This window comes from Schistocerca cancellata, unplaced genomic scaffold (assembly GCF_023864275.1).
Source record: "Schistocerca cancellata isolate TAMUIC-IGC-003103 unplaced genomic scaffold, iqSchCanc2.1 HiC_scaffold_1082, whole genome shotgun sequence".
In the NCBI taxonomy this organism is placed as follows: domain Eukaryota; kingdom Metazoa; phylum Arthropoda; class Insecta; order Orthoptera; family Acrididae; genus Schistocerca; species Schistocerca cancellata.
The window spans coordinates 81016-104422 of record NW_026047081.1 but is presented as its reverse complement, the minus strand read 5'-3'; the positions used below and the strand labels follow the sequence as shown (position 1 = coordinate 104422).

General features: G+C 49.5%; 24 non-coding genes across 24 annotated transcripts; 19 read left to right on the top strand and 5 right to left on the bottom strand.

Annotated features, from left to right (window-relative positions):
- Nucleotides 1–397: 397 nt before the first annotated feature.
- Trnag-ucc (transfer RNA glycine (anticodon UCC)) lies at nt 398–469 on the bottom strand. The gene has a single exon. It is a non-coding gene; the product is annotated as a tRNA-Gly (tRNA).
- Nucleotides 470–792: 323 nt separating this feature from the next.
- Nucleotides 793–863, top strand: Trnag-gcc (transfer RNA glycine (anticodon GCC)). The gene has a single exon. It is a non-coding gene; the product is annotated as a tRNA-Gly (tRNA).
- A 294-nt stretch (nt 864–1157) lies between these two features.
- On the top strand, nt 1158–1230 carry Trnam-cau (transfer RNA methionine (anticodon CAU)). The gene has a single exon. It is a non-coding gene; the product is annotated as a tRNA-Met (tRNA).
- Nucleotides 1231–1662: 432 nt separating this feature from the next.
- Nucleotides 1663–1734, top strand: Trnae-uuc (transfer RNA glutamic acid (anticodon UUC)). The gene has a single exon. It is a non-coding gene; the product is annotated as a tRNA-Glu (tRNA).
- Nucleotides 1735–1991: 257 nt separating this feature from the next.
- Nucleotides 1992–2065, top strand: Trnai-aau (transfer RNA isoleucine (anticodon AAU)). Its single transcript has one exon. It is a non-coding gene; the product is annotated as a tRNA-Ile (tRNA).
- Nucleotides 2066–2811: 746 nt separating this feature from the next.
- On the bottom strand, nt 2812–2883 carry Trnag-ucc (transfer RNA glycine (anticodon UCC)). Its single transcript has one exon. It is a non-coding gene; the product is annotated as a tRNA-Gly (tRNA).
- A 323-nt stretch (nt 2884–3206) lies between these two features.
- On the top strand, nt 3207–3277 carry Trnag-gcc (transfer RNA glycine (anticodon GCC)). Its single transcript has one exon. It is a non-coding gene; the product is annotated as a tRNA-Gly (tRNA).
- A 294-nt stretch (nt 3278–3571) lies between these two features.
- Nucleotides 3572–3644, top strand: Trnam-cau (transfer RNA methionine (anticodon CAU)). The gene has a single exon. It is a non-coding gene; the product is annotated as a tRNA-Met (tRNA).
- A 432-nt stretch (nt 3645–4076) lies between these two features.
- Nucleotides 4077–4148, top strand: Trnae-uuc (transfer RNA glutamic acid (anticodon UUC)). Its single transcript has one exon. It is a non-coding gene; the product is annotated as a tRNA-Glu (tRNA).
- A 257-nt stretch (nt 4149–4405) lies between these two features.
- Nucleotides 4406–4479, top strand: Trnai-aau (transfer RNA isoleucine (anticodon AAU)). Its single transcript has one exon. It is a non-coding gene; the product is annotated as a tRNA-Ile (tRNA).
- Nucleotides 4480–5225: 746 nt separating this feature from the next.
- On the bottom strand, nt 5226–5297 carry Trnag-ucc (transfer RNA glycine (anticodon UCC)). Its single transcript has one exon. It is a non-coding gene; the product is annotated as a tRNA-Gly (tRNA).
- A 323-nt stretch (nt 5298–5620) lies between these two features.
- On the top strand, nt 5621–5691 carry Trnag-gcc (transfer RNA glycine (anticodon GCC)). Its single transcript has one exon. It is a non-coding gene; the product is annotated as a tRNA-Gly (tRNA).
- A 294-nt stretch (nt 5692–5985) lies between these two features.
- On the top strand, nt 5986–6058 carry Trnam-cau (transfer RNA methionine (anticodon CAU)). The gene has a single exon. It is a non-coding gene; the product is annotated as a tRNA-Met (tRNA).
- A 432-nt stretch (nt 6059–6490) lies between these two features.
- Nucleotides 6491–6562, top strand: Trnae-uuc (transfer RNA glutamic acid (anticodon UUC)). The gene has a single exon. It is a non-coding gene; the product is annotated as a tRNA-Glu (tRNA).
- Nucleotides 6563–6819: 257 nt separating this feature from the next.
- Nucleotides 6820–6893, top strand: Trnai-aau (transfer RNA isoleucine (anticodon AAU)). Its single transcript has one exon. It is a non-coding gene; the product is annotated as a tRNA-Ile (tRNA).
- Nucleotides 6894–7639: 746 nt separating this feature from the next.
- On the bottom strand, nt 7640–7711 carry Trnag-ucc (transfer RNA glycine (anticodon UCC)). The gene has a single exon. It is a non-coding gene; the product is annotated as a tRNA-Gly (tRNA).
- Nucleotides 7712–8034: 323 nt separating this feature from the next.
- Trnag-gcc (transfer RNA glycine (anticodon GCC)) lies at nt 8035–8105 on the top strand. Its single transcript has one exon. It is a non-coding gene; the product is annotated as a tRNA-Gly (tRNA).
- Nucleotides 8106–8399: 294 nt separating this feature from the next.
- On the top strand, nt 8400–8472 carry Trnam-cau (transfer RNA methionine (anticodon CAU)). Its single transcript has one exon. It is a non-coding gene; the product is annotated as a tRNA-Met (tRNA).
- A 432-nt stretch (nt 8473–8904) lies between these two features.
- Trnae-uuc (transfer RNA glutamic acid (anticodon UUC)) lies at nt 8905–8976 on the top strand. Its single transcript has one exon. It is a non-coding gene; the product is annotated as a tRNA-Glu (tRNA).
- Nucleotides 8977–9233: 257 nt separating this feature from the next.
- Trnai-aau (transfer RNA isoleucine (anticodon AAU)) lies at nt 9234–9307 on the top strand. The gene has a single exon. It is a non-coding gene; the product is annotated as a tRNA-Ile (tRNA).
- A 1141-nt stretch (nt 9308–10448) lies between these two features.
- Trnag-gcc (transfer RNA glycine (anticodon GCC)) lies at nt 10449–10519 on the top strand. Its single transcript has one exon. It is a non-coding gene; the product is annotated as a tRNA-Gly (tRNA).
- Nucleotides 10520–10813: 294 nt separating this feature from the next.
- On the top strand, nt 10814–10886 carry Trnam-cau (transfer RNA methionine (anticodon CAU)). The gene has a single exon. It is a non-coding gene; the product is annotated as a tRNA-Met (tRNA).
- A 432-nt stretch (nt 10887–11318) lies between these two features.
- Nucleotides 11319–11390, top strand: Trnae-uuc (transfer RNA glutamic acid (anticodon UUC)). Its single transcript has one exon. It is a non-coding gene; the product is annotated as a tRNA-Glu (tRNA).
- Nucleotides 11391–18098: 6708 nt separating this feature from the next.
- Trnag-ucc (transfer RNA glycine (anticodon UCC)) lies at nt 18099–18170 on the bottom strand. The gene has a single exon. It is a non-coding gene; the product is annotated as a tRNA-Gly (tRNA).
- Nucleotides 18171–23407: the final 5237 nt, after the last annotated feature.

The following is a 23407-nucleotide window of genomic DNA, read 5'->3' as shown; positions in this document are numbered from 1 at the left end:
CCGTGCGGCCACAGTGAAAGGAAGGAGCGTGTTGTAAAATTTGCAACAAAGAAAGAAAAAAAAAGAAATGTACTAGTAATAAAACTGAATTTGTCTGACAGAACATGTAAAATCAGACAGTACATGATAACAGGCAGCAGGTATTTACTTGAGGCATAAGTAATGTTGTGCCCGCCTCGCCATACCTCTCTCAGTCGTTTCGCGTGCTTGTCCTTTTGATATAGGCCGATTGGAGAGCGTCAGCTCTCGCGTCAGCTGAGCAAAGTCGAGACAAGTCGAGACTCAAGGGGAATCGACGCACACGCTATAGGGTGGCCTGCAGCGAGTAAGATGGGGAAAGAAACATTAATTTAAGGACGCGTGGCAAAAGTACTCATACGCAAAAGTAAAAGCCTGCTGCGGTGGCCGGGAATCGAACCCGGATCAACTGCTTGGAAGGCAACTATGCTGACCATTACACCACCACCGCACAGTTCCCTTCCGCGCCTCGCGAGCCGCGCTGTGTGTGCTTCCCGCCTGTCGGCGGCGCCTGAAGGTGGTCGTAGCTGTAGGCGCGTTACGGGGTAGGCGAGCTCATCCAGGCAGCGTCTCTACGCACATTTCGCGTCCTTTGGCAAGAGTCGTCGCGTGCGTGCGCTGCAAGAGTACTTAGACGATCATTTTTAAGCAGTGCAGTGCAGGATTCAGCGTCTGTAGCATTCTCTCGAGAGGATGCGACGGCGCTGGACGGCAGTCCCACTTTCCCCTCAGACGTCTGCAGCGGAAAGCACCAGGAAGCTGTGAACTAGCTGAGCATCGGTGGTTCAGTGTTAGAATGCTCGCCTGCCACGCGGGCGGCCCGGGTTCGATTCCCGGCCGATGCATCGTTTTGTTTTTTCTCCGATAGTGGTGCTGCGTGTCTTTCGCACTCGAACTGCGTGAGCCATGAGAATGAACCGCGGCATTCCGTGTGGAAAGAAGCAATCATGCAGCGCGCACGACTGCTCGTTTGGACTCTTGCGTGCTATTGTACATACTGGCGTCGGCCTAGCATCGCAAGTTGCCTGCGGCGCCGGGAATGCACGTGTAGCAACAGAAAAAAATGAGCCACGGAGTGCAGACTCTCTACCTCTGGTATTTGGTACTTAGCAAGATTCCAGAAGGTGTGGCGTTCGCCTGCCTCGGTAGCGCAGTAGGCAGCGCGTAAGTCTCATAATCTTAAGGTCGTGAGTTCGATCCTCACCCGGGGCATTTAATTTACTATCGTTCACAGCTAAGTCGACGGCTCTGGGGTTGCGACGGAGCGAAACACTTAGTAGTAGGTTATCCACAAGGCTCCAACGACTCAGCGTGAAAATGTTTACTTCCCGTTATTACTAGTTGCAGTTCTTTTGTAAAATTTTCAAGAAAAAAGGTACTAGTAATAAAACTGAATTTCGTATGATATAACATGTAACACAATGTATGACCTGCTATATAATGACAGGCAGTAGGTCTTTACTTGCGAAATAAGTAAATAAATATTACTACTTACAGCTTTGCTTTTCCTCCTACCCCTGCAACAACGAGGCCAAAAGCAATGGACTGTGACTTTTGCCATACGCGAGAAGATGCTCGCAAACAGGGAAAGTGCGTGACGGAAAGCGAGTGGAGGCGGTGTAAACCCGGAGAAGAATGTGCGCGTCCGGTGTGGTCTAGTGGCTAGGATACCTGGCTTTCACCCAGGAGGCCCGGGTTCGATTCCCGGTACCGGAATGGAATTTTTTCGGAACAAATGACGACAAGTTTTGACGGTGCGAAATGCTGTTTCACGTCCTCCTCGCATTATATCTACTGGTTCGTAAACGTCAGCTGACAACAGTCGAGAGAAACGGGCACGCAACGAAATTACTACGAGCAGCGGCATAGAGGGAGAAGAGACGCTGCTCCACTGTTGGATTGCTGCCATAGAAATGTTACATGGCAATACGCAGAGCAACTCCCGCGAAGCAATGGGAGACTGCCTGCACCGAGGCCCGTTAGCTCAGTTGGTTAGAGCGTCGTGCTAATAACGCGAAGGTCGTGGGTTCGATCCCCCCACGGGCCACTACGATTTTACTACTTCAAAAAGGCAACGCCGATTTCTCCGGGGAAGTATGGTGACAAAGAAATCGTCACATTGTGTGGGAGCTGATAGGGGACCCGAACGCGACTTGTCGGGACGCGCTAAAACATTTCACTGGTCACAGCACGCTGAACACACAGTTTCTCGTCCGATCACCACAACTACGCGACGTTGGGCGTTGTCAGTGCTTGGGCGGGTGACCGCCTGCGAACATAGGGCACTGTCGACAGTTTCAATTCGTATTTCTGTTTCCTCTTCGGTTTCGGAGCTGCAGCGCTATTCGGTCAAGGGCACTGGCGCCACGTTTTGCCTCTCGGTATGCCAAGTCGCGCCGTGCGGCCACAGTGAAAGGAAGGAGCGTGTTGTAAAATTTGCAACAAAGAAAGAAAAAAAAAGAAATGTACTAGTAATAAAACTGAATTTGTCTGACAGAACATGTAAAATCAGACAGTACATGATAACAGGCAGCAGGTATTTACTTGAGGCATAAGTAATGTTGTGCCCGCCTCGCCATACCTCTCTCAGTCGTTTCGCGTGCTTGTCCTTTTGATATAGGCCGATTGGAGAGCGTCAGCTCTCGCGTCAGCTGAGCAAAGTCGAGACAAGTCGAGACTCAAGGGGAATCGACGCACACGCTATAGGGTGGCCTGCAGCGAGTAAGATGGGGAAAGAAACATTAATTTAAGGACGCGTGGCAAAAGTACTCATACGCAAAAGTAAAAGCCTGCTGCGGTGGCCGGGAATCGAACCCGGATCAACTGCTTGGAAGGCAACTATGCTGACCATTACACCACCACCGCACAGTTCCCTTCCGCGCCTCGCGAGCCGCGCTGTGTGTGCTTCCCGCCTGTCGGCGGCGCCTGAAGGTGGTCGTAGCTGTAGGCGCGTTACGGGGTAGGCGAGCTCATCCAGGCAGCGTCTCTACGCACATTTCGCGTCCTTTGGCAAGAGTCGTCGCGTGCGTGCGCTGCAAGAGTACTTAGACGATCATTTTTAAGCAGTGCAGTGCAGGATTCAGCGTCTGTAGCATTCTCTCGAGAGGATGCGACGGCGCTGGACGGCAGTCCCACTTTCCCCTCAGACGTCTGCAGCGGAAAGCACCAGGAAGCTGTGAACTAGCTGAGCATCGGTGGTTCAGTGTTAGAATGCTCGCCTGCCACGCGGGCGGCCCGGGTTCGATTCCCGGCCGATGCATCGTTTTGTTTTTTCTCCGATAGTGGTGCTGCGTGTCTTTCGCACTCGAACTGCGTGAGCCATGAGAATGAACCGCGGCATTCCGTGTGGAAAGAAGCAATCATGCAGCGCGCACGACTGCTCGTTTGGACTCTTGCGTGCTATTGTACATACTGGCGTCGGCCTAGCATCGCAAGTTGCCTGCGGCGCCGGGAATGCACGTGTAGCAACAGAAAAAAATGAGCCACGGAGTGCAGACTCTCTACCTCTGGTATTCGGTACTTAGCAAGATTCCAGAAGGTGTGGCGTTCGCCTGCCTCGGTAGCGCAGTAGGCAGCGCGTAAGTCTCATAATCTTAAGGTCGTGAGTTCGATCCTCACCCGGGGCATTTAATTTACTATCGTTCACAGCTAAGTCGACGGCTCTGGGGTTGCGACGGAGCGAAACACTTAGTAGTAGGTTATCCACAAGGCTCCAACGACTCAGCGTGAAAATGTTTACTTCCCGTTATTACTAGTTGCAGTTCTTTTGTAAAATTTTCAAGAAAAAAGGTACTAGTAATAAAACTGAATTTCGTATGATATAACATGTAACACAATGTATGACCTGCTATATAATGACAGGCAGTAGGTCTTTACTTGCGAAATAAGTAAATAAATATTACTACTTACAGCTTTGCTTTTCCTCCTACCCCTGCAACAACGAGGCCAAAAGCAATGGACTGTGACTTTTGCCATACGCGAGAAGATGCTCGCAAACAGGGAAAGTGCGTGACGGAAAGCGAGTGGAGGGGGTGTAAACCCGGAGAAGAATGTGCGCGTCCGGTGTGGTCTAGTGGCTAGGATACCTGGCTTTCACCCAGGAGGCCCGGGTTCGATTCCCGGTACCGGAATGGAATTTTTTCGGAACAAATGACGACAAGTTTTGACGGTGCGAAATGCTGTTTCACGTCCTCCTCGCATTATATCTACTGGTTCGTAAACGTCAGCTGACAACAGTCGAGAGAAACGGGCACGCAACGAAATTACTACGAGCAGCGGCATAGAGGGAGAAGAGACGCTGCTCCACTGTTGGATTGCTGCCATAGAAATGTTACATGGCATTACGCAGAGCAACTCCCGCGAAGCAATGGGAGACTGCCTGCACCGAGGCCCGTTAGCTCAGTTGGTTAGAGCGTCGTGCTAATAACGCGAAGGTCGTGGGTTCGATCCCCCCACGGGCCACTACGATTTTACTACTTCAAAAAGGCAACGCCGATTTCTCCGGGGAAGTATGGTGACGAAGAAATCGTCACATTGTGTGGGAGCTGATAGGGGACCCGAACGCGACTTGTCGGGACGCGCTAAAACATTTCACTGGTCACAGCACGCTGAACACACAGTTTCTCGTCCGATCACCACAACTACGCGACGTTGGGCGTTGTCAGTGCTTGGGCGGGTGACCGCCTGCGAACATAGGGCACTGTCGACAGTTTCAATTCGTATTTCTGTTTCCTCTTCGGTTTCGGAGCTGCAGCGCTATTCGGTCAAGGGCACTGGCGCCACGTTTTGCCTCTCGGTATGCCAAGTCGCGCCGTGCGGCCACAGTGAAAGGAAGGAGCGTGTTGTAAAATTTGCAACAAAGAAAGAAAAAAAAAGAAATGTACTAGTAATAAAACTGAATTTGTCTGACAGAACATGTAAAATCAGACAGTACATGATAACAGGCAGCAGGTATTTACTTGAGGCATAAGTAATGTTGTGCCCGCCTCGCCATACCTCTCTCAGTCGTTTCGCGTGCTTGTCCTTTTGATATAGGCCGATTGGAGAGCGCCAGCTCTCGCGTCAGCTGAGCAAAGTCGAGACAAGTCGAGACTCAAGGGGAATCGACGCACACGCTATAGGGTGGCCTGCAGCGAGTAAGATGGGGAAAGAAACATTAATTTAAGGACGCGTGGCAAAAGTACTCATACGCAAAAGTAAAAGCCTGCTGCGGTGGCCGGGAATCGAACCCGGATCAACTGCTTGGAAGGCAACTATGCTGACCATTACACCACCACCGCACAGTTCCCTTCCGCGCCTCGCGAGCCGCGCTGTGTCTGCTTCCCGCCTGTCGGCGGCGCCTGAAGGTGGTCGTAGCTGTAGGCGCGTTACGGGGTAGGCGAGCTCATCCAGGCAGCGTCTCTACGCACATTTCGCGTCCTTTGGCAAGAGTCGTCGCGTGCGTGCGCTGCAAGAGTACTTAGACGATCATTTTTAAGCAGTGCAGTGCAGGATTCAGCGTCTGTAGCATTCTCTCGAGAGGATGCGACGGCGCTGGACGGCAGTCCCACTTTCCCCTCAGACGTCTGCAGCGGAAAGCACCAGGAAGCTGTGAACTAGCTGAGCATCGGTGGTTCAGTGTTAGAATGCTCGCCTGCCACGCGGGCGGCCCGGGTTCGATTCCCGGCCGATGCATCGTTTTGTTTTCTCTCCGATAGTGGTGCTGCGTGTCTTTCGCACTCGAACTGCGTGAGCCATGAGAATGAACCGCGGCATTCCGTGTGGAAAGAAGCAATCATGCAGCGCACACGACTGCTCGTTTGGACTCTTGCGTGCTATTGTACATACTGGCGTCGGCCTAGCATCGCAAGTTGCCTGCGGCGCCGGGAATGCACGTGTAGCAACAGAAAAAAATGAGCCACGGAGTGCAGACTCTCTACCTCTGGTATTTGGTACTTAGCAAGATTCCAGAAGGTGTGGCGTTCGCCTGCCTCGGTAGCGCAGTAGGCAGCGCGTAAGTCTCATAATCTTAAGGTCGTGAGTTCGATCCTCACCCGGGGCATTTAATTTACTATCGTTCACAGCTAAGTTGACGGCTCTGGGGTTGCGACGGAGCGAAACACTTAGTAGTAGGTTATCCACAAGGCTCCAACGACTCAGCGTGAAAATGTTTACTTCCCGTTATTACTAGTTGCAGTTCTTTTGTAAAATTTTCAAGAAAAAAAGTACTAGTAATAAAACTGAATTTCGTATGATATAACATGTAACACAATGTATGACCTGCTATATAATGACAGGCAGTAGGTCTTTACTTGCGAAATAAGTAAATAAATATTACTACTTACAGCTTTGCTTTTCCTCCTACCCCTGCAACAACGAGGCCAAAAGCAATGGACTGTGACTTTTGCCATACGCGAGAAGATGCTCGCAAACAGGGAAAGTGCGTGACGGAAAGCGAGTGGAGGGGGTGTAAACCCGGAGAAGAATGTGCGCGTCCGGTGTGGTCTAGTGGCTAGGATACCTGGCTTTCACCCAGGAGGCCCGGGTTCGATTCCCGGTACCGGAATGGAATTTTTTCGGAAGAAATGACGACAGGTTTTGACGGTGCGAAATGCTGTTTCACGTCCTCCTCGCATTATATCTACTGGTTCGTAAACGTCAGCTGACAACAGTCGAGAGAAACGGGCACGCAACGAAATTACTACGAGCAGCGGCATAGAGGGAGAAGAGACGCTGCTCCACTGTTGGATTGCTGCCATAGAAATGTTACATGGCAATACGCAGAGCAACTCCCGCGAAGCAATGGGAGACTGCCTGCACCGAGGCCCGTTAGCTCAGTTGGTTAGAGCGTCGTGCTAATAACGCGAAGGTCGTGGGTTCGATCCCCCCACGGGCCACTACGATTTTACTACTTCAAAAAGGCAACGCCGATTTCTCCGGGGAAGTATGGTGACGAAGAAATCGTCACATTGTGTGGGAGCTGATAGGGGACCCGAACGCGACTTGTCGGGACGCGCTAAAACATTTCACTGGTCACAGCACGCTGAACACACAGTTTCTCGTCCGATCACCACAACTACGCGACGTTGGGCGTTGTCAGTGCTTGGGCGGGTGACCGCCTGCGAACATAGGGCACTGTCGACAGTTTCAATTCGTATTTCTGTTTCCTCTTCGGTTTCGGAGCTGCAGCGCTATTCGGTCAAGGGCACTGGCGCCACGTTTTGCCTCTCGGTATGCCAAGTCGCGCCGTGCGGCCACAGTGAAAGGAAGGAGCGTGTTGTAAAATTTGCAACAAAGAAAGAAAAAAAAAGAAATGTACTAGTAATAAAACTGAATTTGTCTGACAGAACATGTAAAATCAGACAGTACATGATAACAGGCAGCAGGTATTTACTTGAGGCATAAGTAATGTTGTGCCCGCCTCGCCATACCTCTCTCAGTCGTTTCGCGTGCTTGTCCTTTTGATATAGGCCGATTGGAGAGCGCCAGCTCTCGCGTCAGCTGAGCAAAGTCGAGACAAGTCGAGACTCAAGGGGAATCGACGCACACGCTATAGGGTGGCCTGCAGCGAGTAAGATGGGGAAAGAAACATTAATTTAAGGACGCGTGGCAAAAGTACTTATACGCAAAAGTAAAAGCCTGCTGCGGTGGCCGGGAATCGAACCCGGATCAACTGCTTGGAATGCAACTATGCTGACCATTACACCACCACCGCACAGTTCCCTTCCGCGCCTCGCGAGCCGCGCTGTGTCTGCTTCCCGCCTGTCGGCGGCGCCTGAAGGTGGTCGTAGCTGTAGGCGCGTTACGGGGTAGGCGAGCTCATCCAGGCAGCGTCTCTACGCACATTTCGCGTCCTTTGGCAAGAGTCGTCGCGTGCGTGCGCTGCAAGAGTACTTAGACGATCATTTTTAAGCAGTGCAGTGCAGGATTCAGCGTCTGTAGCATTCTCTCGAGAGGATGCGACGGCGCTGGACGGCAGTCCCACTTTCCCCTCAGACGTCTGCAGCGGAAAGCACCAGGAAGCTGTGAACTAGCTGAGCATCGGTGGTTCAGTGGTAGAATGCTCGCCTGCCACGCGGGCGGCCCGGGTTCGATTCCCGGCCGATGCATCGTTTTGTTTTTTCTCCGATAGTGGTGCTGCGTGTCTCTCGCACTCGAACTGCGTGAGCCATGAGAATGAACCGCGGCATTCCGTGTGGAAAGAAGCAATCATGCAGCGCGCACGACTGCTCGTTTGGACTCTTGCGTGCTATTGTACATACTGGCGTCGGCCTAGCATCGCAAGTTGCCTGCGGCGCCGGGAATGCACGTGTAGCAACAGAAAAAAATGAGCCACGGAGTGCAGACTCTCTACCTCTGGTATTTGGTACTTAGCAAGATTCCAGAAGGTGTGGCGTTCGCCTGCCTCGGTAGCGCAGTAGGCAGCGCGTAAGTCTCATAATCTTAAGGTCGTGAGTTCGATCCTCACCCGGGGCATTTAATTTACTATCGTTCACAGCTAAGTCGACGGCTCTGGGGTTGCGACGGAGCGAAACACTTAGTAGTAGGTTATCCACAAGGCTCCAACGACTCAGCGTGAAAATGTTTACTTCCCGTTATTACTAGTTGCAGTTCTTTTGTAAAATTTTCAAGAAAAAAAGTACTAGTAATAAAACTGAATTTCGTATGATATAACATGTAACACAATGTATGACCTGCTATATAATGACAGGCAGTAGGTCTTTACTTGCGAAATAAGTAAATAAATATTACTACTTACAGCTTTGCTTTTCCTCCTACCCCTGCAACAACGAGGCCAAAAGCAATGGACTGTGACTTTTGCCATACGCGAGAAGATGCTCGCAAACAGGGAAAGTGCGTGACGGAAAGCGAGTGGAGGGGGTGTAAACCCGGAGAAGAATGTGCGCGTCCGGTGTGGTCTAGTGGCTAGGATACCTGGCTTTCACCCAGGAGGCCCGGGTTCGATTCCCGGTACCGGAATGGAATTTCTTCGGAACAAATGACGACAAGTTTTGACGGTGCGAAATGCTGTTTCACGTCCTCCTCGCATTATATCTACTGGTTCGTAAACGTCAGCTGACAACAGTCGAGAGAAACGGGCACGCAACGAAATTACTACGAGCAGCGGCATAGAGGGAGAAGAGACGCTGCTCCACTGTTGGATTGCTGCCATAGAAATGTTACATGGCAATACGCAGAGCAACTCCCGCGAAGCAATGGGAGACTGCCTGCACCGAGGCCCGTTAGCTCAGTTGGTTAGAGCGTCGTGCTAATAACGCGAAGGTCGTGGGTTCGATCCCCCCACGGGCCACTACGATTTTACTACTTCAAAAAGGCAACGCCGATTTCTCCGGGGAAGTATGGTGACAAAGAAATCGTCACATTGTGTGGGAGCTGATAGGGGACCCGAACGCGACTTGTCGGGACGCGCTAAAACATTTCACTGGTCACAGCACGCTGAACACACAGTTTCTCGTCCGATCACCACAACTACGCGACGTTGGGCGTTGTCAGTGCTTGGGCGGGTGACCGCCTGCGAACATAGGGCACTGTCGACAGTTTCAATTCGTATTTCTGTTTCCTCTTCGGTTTCGGAGCTGCAGCGCTATTCGGTCAAGGGCACTGGCGCCACGTTTTGCCTCTCGGTATGCCAAGTCGCGCCGTGCGGCCACAGTGAAAGGAAGGAGCGTGTTGTAAAATTTGCAACAAAGAAAGAAAAAAAAAGAAATGTACTAGTAATAAAACTGAATTTGTCTGACAGAACATGTAAAATCAGACAGTACATGATAACAGGCAGCAGGTATTTACTTGAGGCATAAGTAATGTTGTGCCCGCCTCGCCATACCTCTCTCAGTCGTTTCGCGTGCTTGTCCTTTTGATATAGGCCGATTGGAGAGCGCCAGCTCTCGCGTCAGCTGAGCAAAGTCGAGACAAGTCGAGACTCAAGGGGAATCGACGCACACGCTATAGGGTGGCCTGCAGCGAGTAAGATGGGGAAAGAAACATTAATTTAAGGACGCGTGGCAAAAGTACTTATACGCAAAAGTAAAAGCCTGCTGCGGTGGACGGAAGTCGAACCCGGATCAACTGCTTGGAAGGCAACTATGCTGACCATTACACCACCACCGCACAGTTCCCTTCCGCGCCTCGCGAGCCGCGCTGTGTCGGCTTCCCGCCTGTCGGCGGCGCCTGAAGGTGGTCGTAGCTGTAGGCGCGTTACGGGGTAGGCGAGCTCATCCAGGCAGCGTCTCTACGCACATTTCGCGTCCTTTGGCAAGAGTCGTCGCGTGCGTGCGCTGCAAGAGTACTTAGACGATCATTTTTAAGCAGTGCAGTGCAGGATTCAGCGTCTGTAGCATTCTCTCGAGAGGATGCGACGGCGCTGGACGGCAGTCCCACTTTCCCCTCAGACGTCTGCAGCGGAAAGCACCAGGAAGCTGTGAACTAGCTGAGCATCGGTGGTTCAGTGGTAGAATGCTCGCCTGCCACGCGGGCGGCCCGGGTTCGATTCCCGGCCGATGCATCGTTTTGTTTTTTCTCCGATAGTGGTGCTGCGTGTCTTTCGCACTCGAACTGCGTGAGCCATGAGAATGAACCGCGGCATTCCGTGTGGAAAGAAGCAATCATGCAGCGCGCACGACTGCTCGTTTGGACTCTTGCGTGCTATTGTACATACTGGCGTCGGCCTAGCATCGCAAGTTGCCTGCGGCGCCGGGAATGCACGTGTAGCAACAGAAAAAAATGAGCCACGGAGTGCAGACTCTCTACCTCTGGTATTTGGTACTTAGCAAGATTCCAGAAGGTGTGGCGTTCGCCTGCCTCGGTAGCGCAGTAGGCAGCGCGTAAGTCTCATAATCTTAAGGTCGTGAGTTCGATCCTCACCCGGGGCATTTAATTTACTATCGTTCACAGCTAAGTCGACGGCTCTGGGGTTGCGACGGAGCGAAACACTTAGTAGTAGGTTATCCACAAGGCTCCAACGACTCAGCGTGAAAATGTTTACTTCCCGTTATTACTAGTTGCAGTTCTTTTGTAAAATTTTCAAGAAAAAAAGTACTAGTAATAAAACTGAATTTCGTATGATATAACATGTAACACAATGTATGACCTGCTATATAATGACAGGCAGTAGGTCTTTACTTGCGAAATAAGTAAATAAATATTACTACTTACAGCTTTGCTTTTCCTCCTACCCCTGCAACAACGAGGCCAAAAGCAATGGACTGTGACTTTTGCCATACGCGAGAAGATGCTCGCAAACAGGGAAAGTGCGTGACGGAAAGCGAGTGGAGGGGGTGTAAACCCGGGGAAGAATGTGCGCGTCCGGTGTGGTCTAGTGGCTAGGATACCTGGCTTTCACCCAGGAGGCCCGGGTTCGATTCCCGGTACCGGAATGGAATTTTTTCGGAACAAATGACGACAAGTTTTGACGGTGCGAAATGCTGTTTCACGTCCTCCTCGCATTATATCTACTGGTTCGTAAACGTCAGCTGACAACAGTCGAGAGAAACGGGCACGCAACGAAATTACTACGAGCAGCGGCATAGAGGGAGAAGAGACGCTGCTCCACTGTTGGATTGCTGCCATAGAAATGTTACATGGCAATACGCAGAGCAACTCCCGCGAAGCAATGGGAGACTGCCTGCACCGAGGCCCGTTAGCTCAGTTGGTTAGTCTGGCGTTAGCTGCCGCAGCGGTCGCACGCTCCTCAAGTTTGCCCCGTGAACGTACAGTGTTTACGCCAGTGTTTTCGTGTTTTGTGACGTTTTGCACGTGAATTAAGCGTTATCAATTGCGCATTTGGTCTTCTTTCGTGTCATCTTTCTACGAAGTGCCGTTGGGATTTCGGCGTTGTCCGAGATTTCTTCGCTGCAGAACACCATGGCAAACTCCGTGAGAAAAAACACCGTGATTTTCACCTTCGACAAGTACACCCGTCGAGTACAGCCCTCTGCACTTGAAATACACGACTGGATTACCGAGGTAATTGGCCTTCATTCTGAATCTGTTCATACCATGCAGCTGGACTCTGATGAATACTGCATTTTTGTAAAGTTTAACGATTCCGCGTGTGTAGACCGCTTTCTGGCAAAATTTGGTTATGAAACGGAATTTATACACCGTGATGGTACTAAAAGTACTGTCAAACTCCGGAATTCCGAGTCTGTAATTAGGAATGTTAGGGTTTTGAATATTCCCATAGAAGTAGACAATTCGAAAATTAAAGATGTCCTATCAAAGTATGGGGTTGTCAGGCAAATAGTCAACGAAAGGTGGGCTTCGCATTTCAAGCTGCAGTGCTTTAACGGCATTCGCTCCGTGGAGATGGAAGTGAAAGCAAACATTCCCTCCCACATCTTTGTTGACGGGCACAAGGCGCATGTTATGTACTCAGGGCAAACCCCTACATGTCATGTATGTAACGAGTCTGGTCACCTCCGTCAGGACTGCCCTCGCCGTGTATTTGTGCTAACAAATAACCTTACGCAACGCCGGAAATTGACACTCAACGATTTGTTGCCAGCCAGTAATACAACAGAGCCGGCGGCGGTCGTGGATCCTGTTACTACCTCTGAAAATGTTGCACTTAATGTTAATGACTTTCCGTCTTTAAAACCTGCATTAACTGCTGAAATTCCGTCCCGTGACAGCGAGATTCCCACAAAAAAGCGTCCTCTAGAGGACACTGAAAGAAATGTTGATGAGGACTCTTCCTGTGAAACACCCGTTGCCAGGAGGCCGAAGCCCAGTCCTGAAGATCTGTTAGAAGTGGAAAAAGGAGATGGAATGACGGTCGATGTGGCTCCCACTTCCGCACAAGGACTTACACCGCCACGAACAGATAGTGACGCAGCGGATAGTGATTTTTCACGGAAATGTGACCCTGAGCCTGAGGTCACGGCTGAAATAACCGCATCAAGTGCACAACCCATACAGTGCAAACCGTACGAGGAAGTACCAGGTAAAGAACCTGCTGACTCCGAAGCGCAACGCCGCGCCGAAGGAGGAAATACACAAGCATCACCGCCTCGCCAGCAAAACAACACAACAGACACCACGCCGGAGCCGAAAATTGACGACTCGCAAGCCACGGCCGTTGCCCCATTTAGCCACCGCCGGCGGCTGCGACAGACACCGGGTCTTGCTGTCACGCGTCATCAAGCGAAAGTCACACCAGAGAAGAAAGACATAAAGAAAAAGAATATTAAATATGAAGTAATCAGGGCCAACACTGACGAGGAGAAAGAGAATGGCCACAGTGACTTATAGCAATGCGTTGTCAGGATTTCAGGATACTTTTCTTCTCAAGCTATTTGTTTAAAAGCAATGCAAATTTTTGTAGGCAGTTAGTACATGTAATGGGCACACAGCTTGTAAAGATCGTGCCTTGTAGGGAAGCACGTTTGCTGCTATAATCATATCTAACCTCATCTCAAATAGCTTCTTCCGGTATGTCTGTGCTGCAAGCTTATAGCATTACTACTATAAACATTAATAAAATACAGTCACCCTTGAAATTGGCAGCACTAAAAGAATTCTTGTACCAGTCCGGAACAGATATCGCGTTGCTACAAGAAGTTGCGATAGCGGAATTTCGGATCCCAGGCTTTTTTGAAATTGTTAATGTTTCTACGGAAGCCAATATCGGTACAGCCATTCTTATAAGGGAAGGCATTCCGGTGACTGAAAACGAACGACTAGAATCAGGAAGAGCAATAGGCATAAAAATTTTCGATGTGACAGTGATTAACCTTTACGCCCCATCAGGAACTTCCCACAAATTGGATCGTGCGAAGTTTTTTCAAGATGAACTGATTTATTTATTGAGGAAAAATCCGTGTTCTCTTATACTAGGTGGAGATTTTAACTGTGTTTTAAACCAGAAAGATCAACAACCCAACTTCAACTACTCGCCACAGTTAAAAAAGTTAGTAAGTGATCTACACCTTAAGGATGTGTGGGAACTTCAGCACCCGACGTCAGTCGGGTTCACGTATATAACCAGCCACTCTCGCAGCAGACTAGATAGAATTTACGTGTCATCAAATTTGCAAAATTATTTATTAAACGTTGAGACTATTCCAGTGTATTTTAGCGATCACAGTACACTTTTAACTTGCTTTAATCTAAGTGTACAGCCAACCCGTCGATTCAGAGGCCAATGGAACTTAAATATCTCTGTTTTAACTGACGAAGAACTGGAACAGGAAGTAAGGTTTGCGTGGACTATGTGCCTCCGCACAGTAGACAAGCACCCAACAGTCATTGACTGGTGGACAAGGAGGGCTAAACCAAGGCTGCGGAAAGTTGTCATGCAGTATAGTGCAGCGAGGCACAGGGAGTTGAGGAATACAATGGAGTTTTATTATAAGGTTTTAAGAGACTTATATAAACAGGCACATGATGACGTAATTCGTCTGAATGATATCAAAAAAATAAAAGCCAAGTTATTAAGCATTAAACGGCAACAGATGGAGGGACTAAAAATTAAATCGAAAGCCACATCAGTCATAGCAGATGAAACAGCTTCTCTGTATCACTTGGCGCGGCATGCTAAAAATAGACGTCAAACTTTTATTGATGAAGTCCAGACGCTGACTGGTACAAAGCTCACATGCCAGAAAGAAATACTGGACGAAGTCCACAGGTACTATGAAACCTTATATGCCCCTACCACAGTGGAAGATGCAGCTCTCGCGGATTTTCTCACTATTTTAGGCCCACAATTGTCGGGAACAGACAACGCTGACATCCTGTCACCTATTACTAAAGATGAAGTGCATGAGGCAGTGCGTAACTCACCTCTCAAAAAATCTCCGGGACTTGATGGCCTCCCTGTGGAGTTTTATGCCCGCTACTGGTCTATAATTGGGGATAAGATCACTTCCATGGCAAATGAGGTCCTGAACGGAAAAACGGTCCCTGCAGAGTTTAAGGAAAGTAAAATAGTACTGATTCCTAAGAGTAAAGGCAAAACCAACTTAAACAATTTTCGGCCTCTTTCGCTACTAAATTCTGATTACAAAATAATTTCGCGTATTATCAACAAAAGACTCTCTGCCTTTTCCAACAAAATATTGAGTCATCACCAATCTTGCTCTCCGAACAGAACGATATTCGAAAGTCTATCTGCATACAGAGACGTCATTGCAATTACCTCAGTGACAAGTATAAAATGTGCTTTAATCTTTATAGATTTCAACAAAGCTTTTGACCGCGTTAGTCATAGATACCTCTTTGCGACGCTGTCAAGAATGGATTTCCACCCCCAGATTGTGAACATGCTAAGGAATATTGCAACAGGTGTAAATGCGAAAATAGCAATCAATGGCCAAACATCTAAACCCATACAGATAAGGCGAGGGGTTCCACAGGGCAGTCCCTTATCAATGTTTTTATTTTCAGTATCTTTAGAGCCCTTCCTCCGCACTGTCCACGCAAGATTAACAGGCATAACATTGAGTGGTGAGAAAACTGTCATACGAGCTTATGCTGATGACGTGGGCGTTGTAATAAGGAATAAGGAGGAGACAGTTACACTGGAAAGAGAAATCCAAAGATATTGTCTAGCGTCGGGAGCGACAGCAAATGAAAACAAAAGTCAAATATTGAATCTACGGGGCCTAGATCACCTTCGACTGGCATGGGCAAAACAAGGCAACAAACATAAAACTTTGGGAATCACCTTAATGGCATGTCCGATGCGGATGGCTGCTTTTAACTGGACGGAAACTAGGAGGAAAGTTCATGGTGCTGTAATGGAGAACATCCATCGAACTATGGACCTGGTGCAAAAAGTCAGATTCATCAACTCCTGCGTTTTGTCTAAAGCGTATTTCACTGCGCAGGTATTTCCAATCCCTAAACTAGTAGCGAAAGGGATCATGTCCACTGTTACCAATTATTTATGGAGAGGAGACATATTCAGGGTTGGTGCGACTACGGTTATACTAGATGTCAGAAACGGGGGCCTCGGTTTGGTGGATATTCGCAATAAAGCGTCTGCTCTGTTCCTCAAACGGACTTTCCATATACTCAGAGAACTTCCACAATGTATAACCGCAAAGCTCTTTGAGGCTGTGACACCCCATAGCCTGCAAGCACCGATTGATGTGCGAAGGATTAATGCCCGTCTGCAGTATGTGAGGAACTTTTTCCTCGAAGCAAGTTATCTTAGTGACGAAATCAGAAGCAACACACGTATCACAGCGCGCGACATCATACTTGAAAGGAAGTTAAATGAGGGTAGAAACAAAATTGAAACGAAATTCCCAAATTGTGACTGGAAAGCTGTATGGCGGAACATCAACTATGCCGGGCTATCTACAGACGCTATTTCCGCATGGTACAAAACAGTTAATAATGTCATCAGCACCAACGAGAGACTATATGGGATCGGTTTAAACCAGACACACCTTTGTGGAAAATGCAATCTGGTGGATACACTCAGCCACAGATTCACCTGTGGTGGCAATGTGCATAACTGGAATTGGATCAGGCAACAAATCGCCTTTCTCACCAGATCCTCTACGCAATATATAACGCCGTCGCTCCTCCTGAGACCGGACATGACATACTTTCCGAAATTAAAAACCAACGCCATTAGCTGGTTAATGGGAAAATATGTTAGTTATGTCATCCACACACTTGGGTCGGACAACGAGATAGAATTCCGCGTTTACATGAAGTGTGAATATGCAAAAATCAGCACGTATCGCAACCACAAGAAGCACTATGGCAACATGCTGAAGATCATTTTTGAAAGAATGGGTGTTGGTTAAATATGTGAAACCATTACAACACCTTGAACGAGAACGAACAGAAGAAAAATAAGTCACTTGGTTCCTTAATATTATTTACTTTAACCTTGCTTCCGGAACTTTTTCATTTTTTTTTGTTTGCATTTTTGTTTTTTTTGTGTTATTGTATGTGTTTAATTGGATTGTATTTAAACTGGTTCATAGTCAAGAAAACTGGTATTAAATATGCTATTATTTTTTATTCAATGGACAGTTTACAAATTAAACAGTGAATTAAACTTTGAAGACAAACCCACTGATTGGGTGACAATAGTTTGCACCTAGAATAATCTCAGTTATCTTGAGCAAAGTTATACTGTAACCACTTTTAAAGTTTGTTTTACCATTATTACTGTATTAGACATATTTAGCATAAAAATAGTTTAAAACTGGTTCTTTTTTTAATGTTGCAAATGGTTTAATCATTAATTGTACTGTTGAATACTTGAAATGTATGTTTTAGTAAAATACAATTAAAAAAAAAAAAAAAAAAAAAGTTGGTTAGAGCGTCGTGCTAATAACGCGAAGGTCGTGGGTTCGATCCCCCCACGGGCCACTACGATTTTACTACTTCAAAAAGGCAACGCCGATTTCTCCGGGGAAGTATGGTGACAAAGAAATCGTCACATTGTGTGGGAGCTGATAGGGGACCCGAACGCGACTTGTCGGGACGCGCTAAAACATTTCACTGGTCACAGCACGCTGAACACACAGTTTCTCGTCCGATCACCACAACTACGCGACGTTGGGCGTTGTCAGTGCTTGGGCGGGTGACCGCCTGCGAACATAGGGCACTGTCGACAGTTTCAATTCGTATTTCTCTTTCCTCTTCGGTTTCGGAGCTGCAGCGCTATTCGGTCAAGGGCACTGGCGCCACGTTTTGCCTCTCGGTATGCCAAGTCGCGCCGTGCGGCCACAGTGAAAGGAAGGAGCGTGTTGTAAAATTTGCAACAAAGAAAGAAAAAAAAAGAAATGTACTAGTAATAAAACTGAATTTGTCTGACAGAACATGTAAAATCAGACAGTACATGATAACAGGCAGCAGGTATTTACTTGAGGCATAAGTAATGTTGTGCCCGCCTCGCCATACCTCTCTCAGTCGTTTCGCGTGCTTGTCCTTTTGATATAGGCCGATTGGAGAGCGTCAGCTCTCGCGTCAGCTGAGCAAAGTCGAGACAAGTCGAGACTCAAGGGGAATCGACGCACACGCTATAGGGTGGCCTGCAGCGAGTAAGATGGGGAAAGAAACATTAATTTAAGGACGCGTGGCAAAAGTACTCATACGCAAAAGTAAAAGCCTGCTGCGGCGGCCGGGAATCGAACACGGATCAACTGCTTGGAAGGCAACTATGCTGACCATTACACCACCACCGCACAGTTCCCTTCCGCGCCTCGCGAGCCGCGCTGTGTGTGCTTCCCGCCTGTCGGCGGCGCCTGAAGGTGGTCGTAGCTGTAGGCGCGTTACGGGGTAGGCGAGCTCATCCAGGCAGCGTCTCTACGCACATTTCGCGTCCTTTGGCAAGAGTCGTCGCGTGCGTGCGCTGCAAGAGTACTTAGACGATCATTTTTAAGCAGTGCAGTGCAGGATTCAGCGTCTGTAGCATTCTCTCGAGAGGATGCGACGGCGCTGGACGGCAGTCCCACTTTCCCCTCAGACGTCTGCGCGGAAAGCACCAGGCAGCACGTCGCGCGGAGCTCCGCTGCCGTCGTCGATTTGTTTACATCGCCGGGACTTTGGCGCTTCGTTCTTCGTGATTTCTGACTTCAAGATTTGTAAGTAACAAAATGTCGACATTTTCGAGAGCTAACACCGCTCAGTGTGTCTTTGATAGAAGTGCTGTCCGCCCTACCGCATTTGAAATACACGAATGGTTATTCGAAGACTTAAAGATACCGGAAGAAATCGTAGACACCTTTCAATTGGACTTTGTTCAGTATTGCTTGTTCTTGAAATTTACCTCTGGTGACATGTGTGAAAAATTTGTTGCTAAATTTGGTGGCAGTCGCCGTTTTAAACATGCAGACGGCAGTATTAGTACTGTGCAAATCGTGGCGTCAGGGTATGGAATTCGAACTGTCCGTGTTTTTAATGTACCACCGGAATGCCCTGATCAAATTTTATCTCGTGCTTTGTCTCGTTTTGGTGACGTTCTGAATATTACAATGGAGAAGTGGTCGAGTGCATACCGTTACAAAGTAGCTAGTGCTGTGCGTAGTGTCCGGATGGATTTGAGACAACATATTCCTTCCTATTTTGTAATCGGTGGGGTTCGTGCACAAATCTCATATATCGGGCAACCGCCGACATGTGCCGTATGCCATTCCACGGAACATTTGAGGGGTGACTGCCCTCGCCGGCGGCCAGTTCAGTTACCGCGCGAAGATGTGGGTGGAGGCGATAAGTTTGTGCCTCTCATGAGTGAGGTTGTAGCAGGAACATCTTTTACCGGTCCGACCGATCGTCCGACCGCCCGACCGATGGCCATTGTTTCCGTCGAAGACACGCCTGTCGCGGAACATGGTAACACGACTGTCGGGCAGGAGGAAATGGAGGTTGTCCAGGACCCGCCTACCCCGACCGACCGGGTTGATGACGAAAGGGACATACGCCCTGTTAATACTGCTGCCGTTCAATCGGAGTCGGTGGAGGCAACAGACGCTTCTTTACCCCCGCCGTCCCTCCCGGTACCAACTTCTGCCGATACTGTACCGCTTTCAGCGGAAAGCAAAAAGCAACGTCGCCAGCGGGGCAAGGGTAAACAGGTCAAGGATCAGAACCCGGCCGTCCTCGCGAATCCGCCAGCCACGGAGAGTGGCAGTGAAAGTGAGGCAATGTCACAGGGTTCCTCCCGTAGCAGCAGCCCCGCCAGGACAGAGAAGATTCGAGCACACACTGAACGGTTGAAACAATTTCTCAGTGCCGGGAAGGAACAGGACATTGCCGCTGCGAAGCGTAAATTGGAACAGAGCAGTGAGCAGTCACCACAGCGCCCGCGCAAACATTCTGCGCCGTCACAGCCGGCCGTCGCATCGCGCGGTGGCCAGGCGGAGGCCACCAAGCCGTCGGGCGACGCACGACCACCCCCGCCACCTGACACTCACAGCCCGTGGTGGCAGCAGCAGGAGGACGAGGGGGGCCAGTAGCAATGTGCGCAGACCCAAATCGTTGTCATGAGTCCACCTACATTGCGCTTGACCTAGAAACGAATGTGTCTTGAACTGTGTCCAGTGTATTGTTGTGCCATGTTTTTGTAGACTTGCTACTAACCACTACAGTGTTTTAAGAACTATTGAAATTTCCATTTTATGCCAGCTGCCATTCATTTAAGTGTCAGTCCAGCGTTTTTATCACTTCGTTGGTGCTTTTTATATTGCACTGTCTTGTCCATCTGATTAAAATGTCAACGCACCCACACCCATCGAGTGTGTTTTCTGTTTTGACATTAAACGTTGCCGGTATCTCAGCGGTGCACAAGGTAGCTGCTTTTAAAGATGTATTATATCATGGAAATTTTAGTATTGCCCTTCTTCAAGAAGTGTCTAGTGATGTTTTTAGCAATATTCCAGGCTACGATGTTCTTTACAATCTTAATAGTGACAATAACTGTGGCACAGCAATTTTATTTAAGTCGTTTTTCGAACCTACGGACATCAGACTTCTCCCTGATGGTAGTGTACTGGCGTGTGTCATTGCGGGCGTCCAATTTGTCAACGTGTATGTGCCCTCGGGGACTGATCAAAAACGCACAAGAGCTCGCTTTTTTTTACCACGGACGTATGCCCTTTTTTGGCCACGGCTCGTCCCATTATATTCGGTGGTGATTTTAATTGTGTTGTTGCCAATGCGGACCAATATCCCACCCCCACTAAATGTGCAGAACTGAATACCCTTTTAACTGCAGCGGAATTGCGTGATTCGTGGCGTCACTACCACCCCATCATGACGCAGTATACGCACTTTTCTACTGGAGGAGCCAGTAGAATTGATAGAATCTACGTATCACGGGAGCTAACAGACGCTTTATGCGCAGTCGAAGTTCTGCCTGTCGCCATGAGTGATCATTGTGGCTACGTGTGTGCTTTGCGGTTGCAGTGCTGTCGCACGAAATCTCTTCCAACATGTTGGAAATTGAATACCGGGTATCTGGGTGCCGAAGGGCTCCGTGCGGAGGTGCGTGTTGCATGGCAGCGGTGTTTAGCGAAAGTCCACAATTACGGGTCCTGCATCGAGTGGTGGGTGGCGCATGCGAAACCGATTTTGCGGAAGGCGGCGCAATTATATAGTCGCGAAGCGAGTTACTGGCACAGGCGTACGTTGGCATTTTATCAGCAGTGCTTACAGGATGCTATCAATTCACCTGTTGGCCCCGACGCCAACGTTAGACTCCGTCTGAGCAAAATTAAAGCCAGAATTCTGCGGTTGCACCGGGAACGGTCGAAAGGTTTAACGATTCGGAGCCGTCCCTTGTGCCACATCGATGACGAGGAGCCGTCGCTCTATCATCTTGCCCGGGAGAAGAAACAGGCTCGCAGAAAGTATATTGATGCGTTGGAAACTGATGCGGGGATTGTCTTATCGCAGCGGCACGAAATTGTCCGCCATATCGCCGACTATTATACTTCGCTTTTTCACGACAATACCGCGGACGGCGAGGCCACGCGGCTTTTATTACAAGACTTAGTCGACTGCTTGTCCGATCATGACCGTGAAGAGCTGGTTGCAGAGGTGTCGAACCAGGAAGTATTACAGATATTGAAAGCCAGTACAACGGGCAAGTCGCCTGGTCCCGACGGTCTTCCTACAGAATTTTACATTGCTTTCTGGGATATTGTAGGGGACAAATTTACGGTAGTGGTGAACGAAGTGCTTCGCGGCGTTGCCATCCCGAGTCAGTTTCTCGAAGGGCACATTGTTCTTATCCCCAAAAAACGGGGTACGTGCCGTGTCACCGATCTGAGGCCCATTACGCTGTTAAATGCTGATTACAAGCTGGCGGCCAGATGTGTTGCGGCGAAGATGCAGGCAGTCATGGACAATGTCATCTGTCCATATCAATCTTGCGGCGTTAAGAGGCGGAACATATTCAATGCGGCATCAACCTATCGTGACGTCATCGCTTACTCCGCCGTCCACCGACTTTCAGCAGCTGTGCTTTCTGTGGACTTTGCCAATGCGTTTGACAGGATGAGCCACGATTATTTGATGCAAGTTCTGGAAAGGATGGGTTTTGGCTTCCGCTTCCTTCGCGTGATTCGCCATTTCCTGACAGGGGCCAGTTCGGTGGTGACAATTAATGGATGGCGAACGCCACCTATAGTTCTTAGTAGATCGGTGCGACAGGGCTGTCCCTTATCTATGTACCTTTTTGTAATTGCTTTGGACCCACTGTTGCGAGCGCTAGACCGCACGATAGGCGGCGTGGATATTCATCGTGCCTCAGTGAAGTGTCTCGCTTACGCTGACGACGTAGGTGTTTTTATCGGCGACGACACCGATTTTCATCAAATCCGGCCCTTACTGGGGTTGTATGAATGTGCGTCGGGTGCCCTGATTAATCCCAGGAAGACTGTACTGATTCCTTTAGGAAATTGCGAAGTGGATCCCGATCAGACTTGGTTTCGAGTAGCCCGTACTCATACGATCTTGGGCCTCGATGTTACCGCTAATCCTCAGCAGATGCGGGCGCGCACCTGGCGCCGGCTGCTCAATCATGTCAAAGGCCTCTGTAAGACTTACGCCAGCCGACGCCTCACCCTCCTCCAGAAGGTCGACCTAATTAACAGCGCCGTGTATTCCAAGGCCTGGTACGTGGCACAACTCCTGGACGTTCCGCGACCACTCGCCCGGTCATTCTCGCAGGCCGCGTACTGGCTCCTGTGGCGCCACGAAATTTTCAAGGTTCGGGCGGCGACCTGCGTCCTCGACACCACCTTCGGGGGACTCGGCCTCGTAGATTTTTCCCGGAAGTGTTCGGCGCTGCTGGTGCACCGCACGGCCGCCCTGCAAGCTGACAGCCCGGATGGAACGGCGGCGGCCTTGCTCGTCGCTTACCGGCCGCCCTCCGAGAGCGCACCGGTGTCCGTGGCGGGCATCCCGTATCAACTCGGCTACGTCAGAGCTTACTACCTGCAGCGGAGCTACGTACTGGAAACGGCGCTGGACAGGAACCGGAATGTTCGCGGATTGTATGCGGCAATGGTGGGGCGGCCACCCCCTCACAAGCTCGCTCTTCGCTTCCCCGCGACCAACTGGCGGCAAGTGTGGCTTAATATTCATCACTCAGTGTTGCCCTCCGGCGTTCGGTCCCAGTGGTATAAACTGGTCAACAATACGGTGGCCACGAACCAACGTCTCTCGGACATCCGCCTGCTGCCGTCTGCCGACTGTGGTGCTTGCGGCGTTCCGGACACACGGGAGCATCGCTTTCACTGTCGCCAGATTTCGGCCGTCTGGGAACTGTGTAGGGTCATGGTGGCTCTGATCAACAGGACGACACCCTCACACGTGACTGTCAATGATGTTCTTGCGCCAGGGTTTAAACCGTTCCCTCGCGCGAAGCACAATACAATGGTGTGGCTCCTAGGCCACACGGTCTTTGCAATTCTGGACT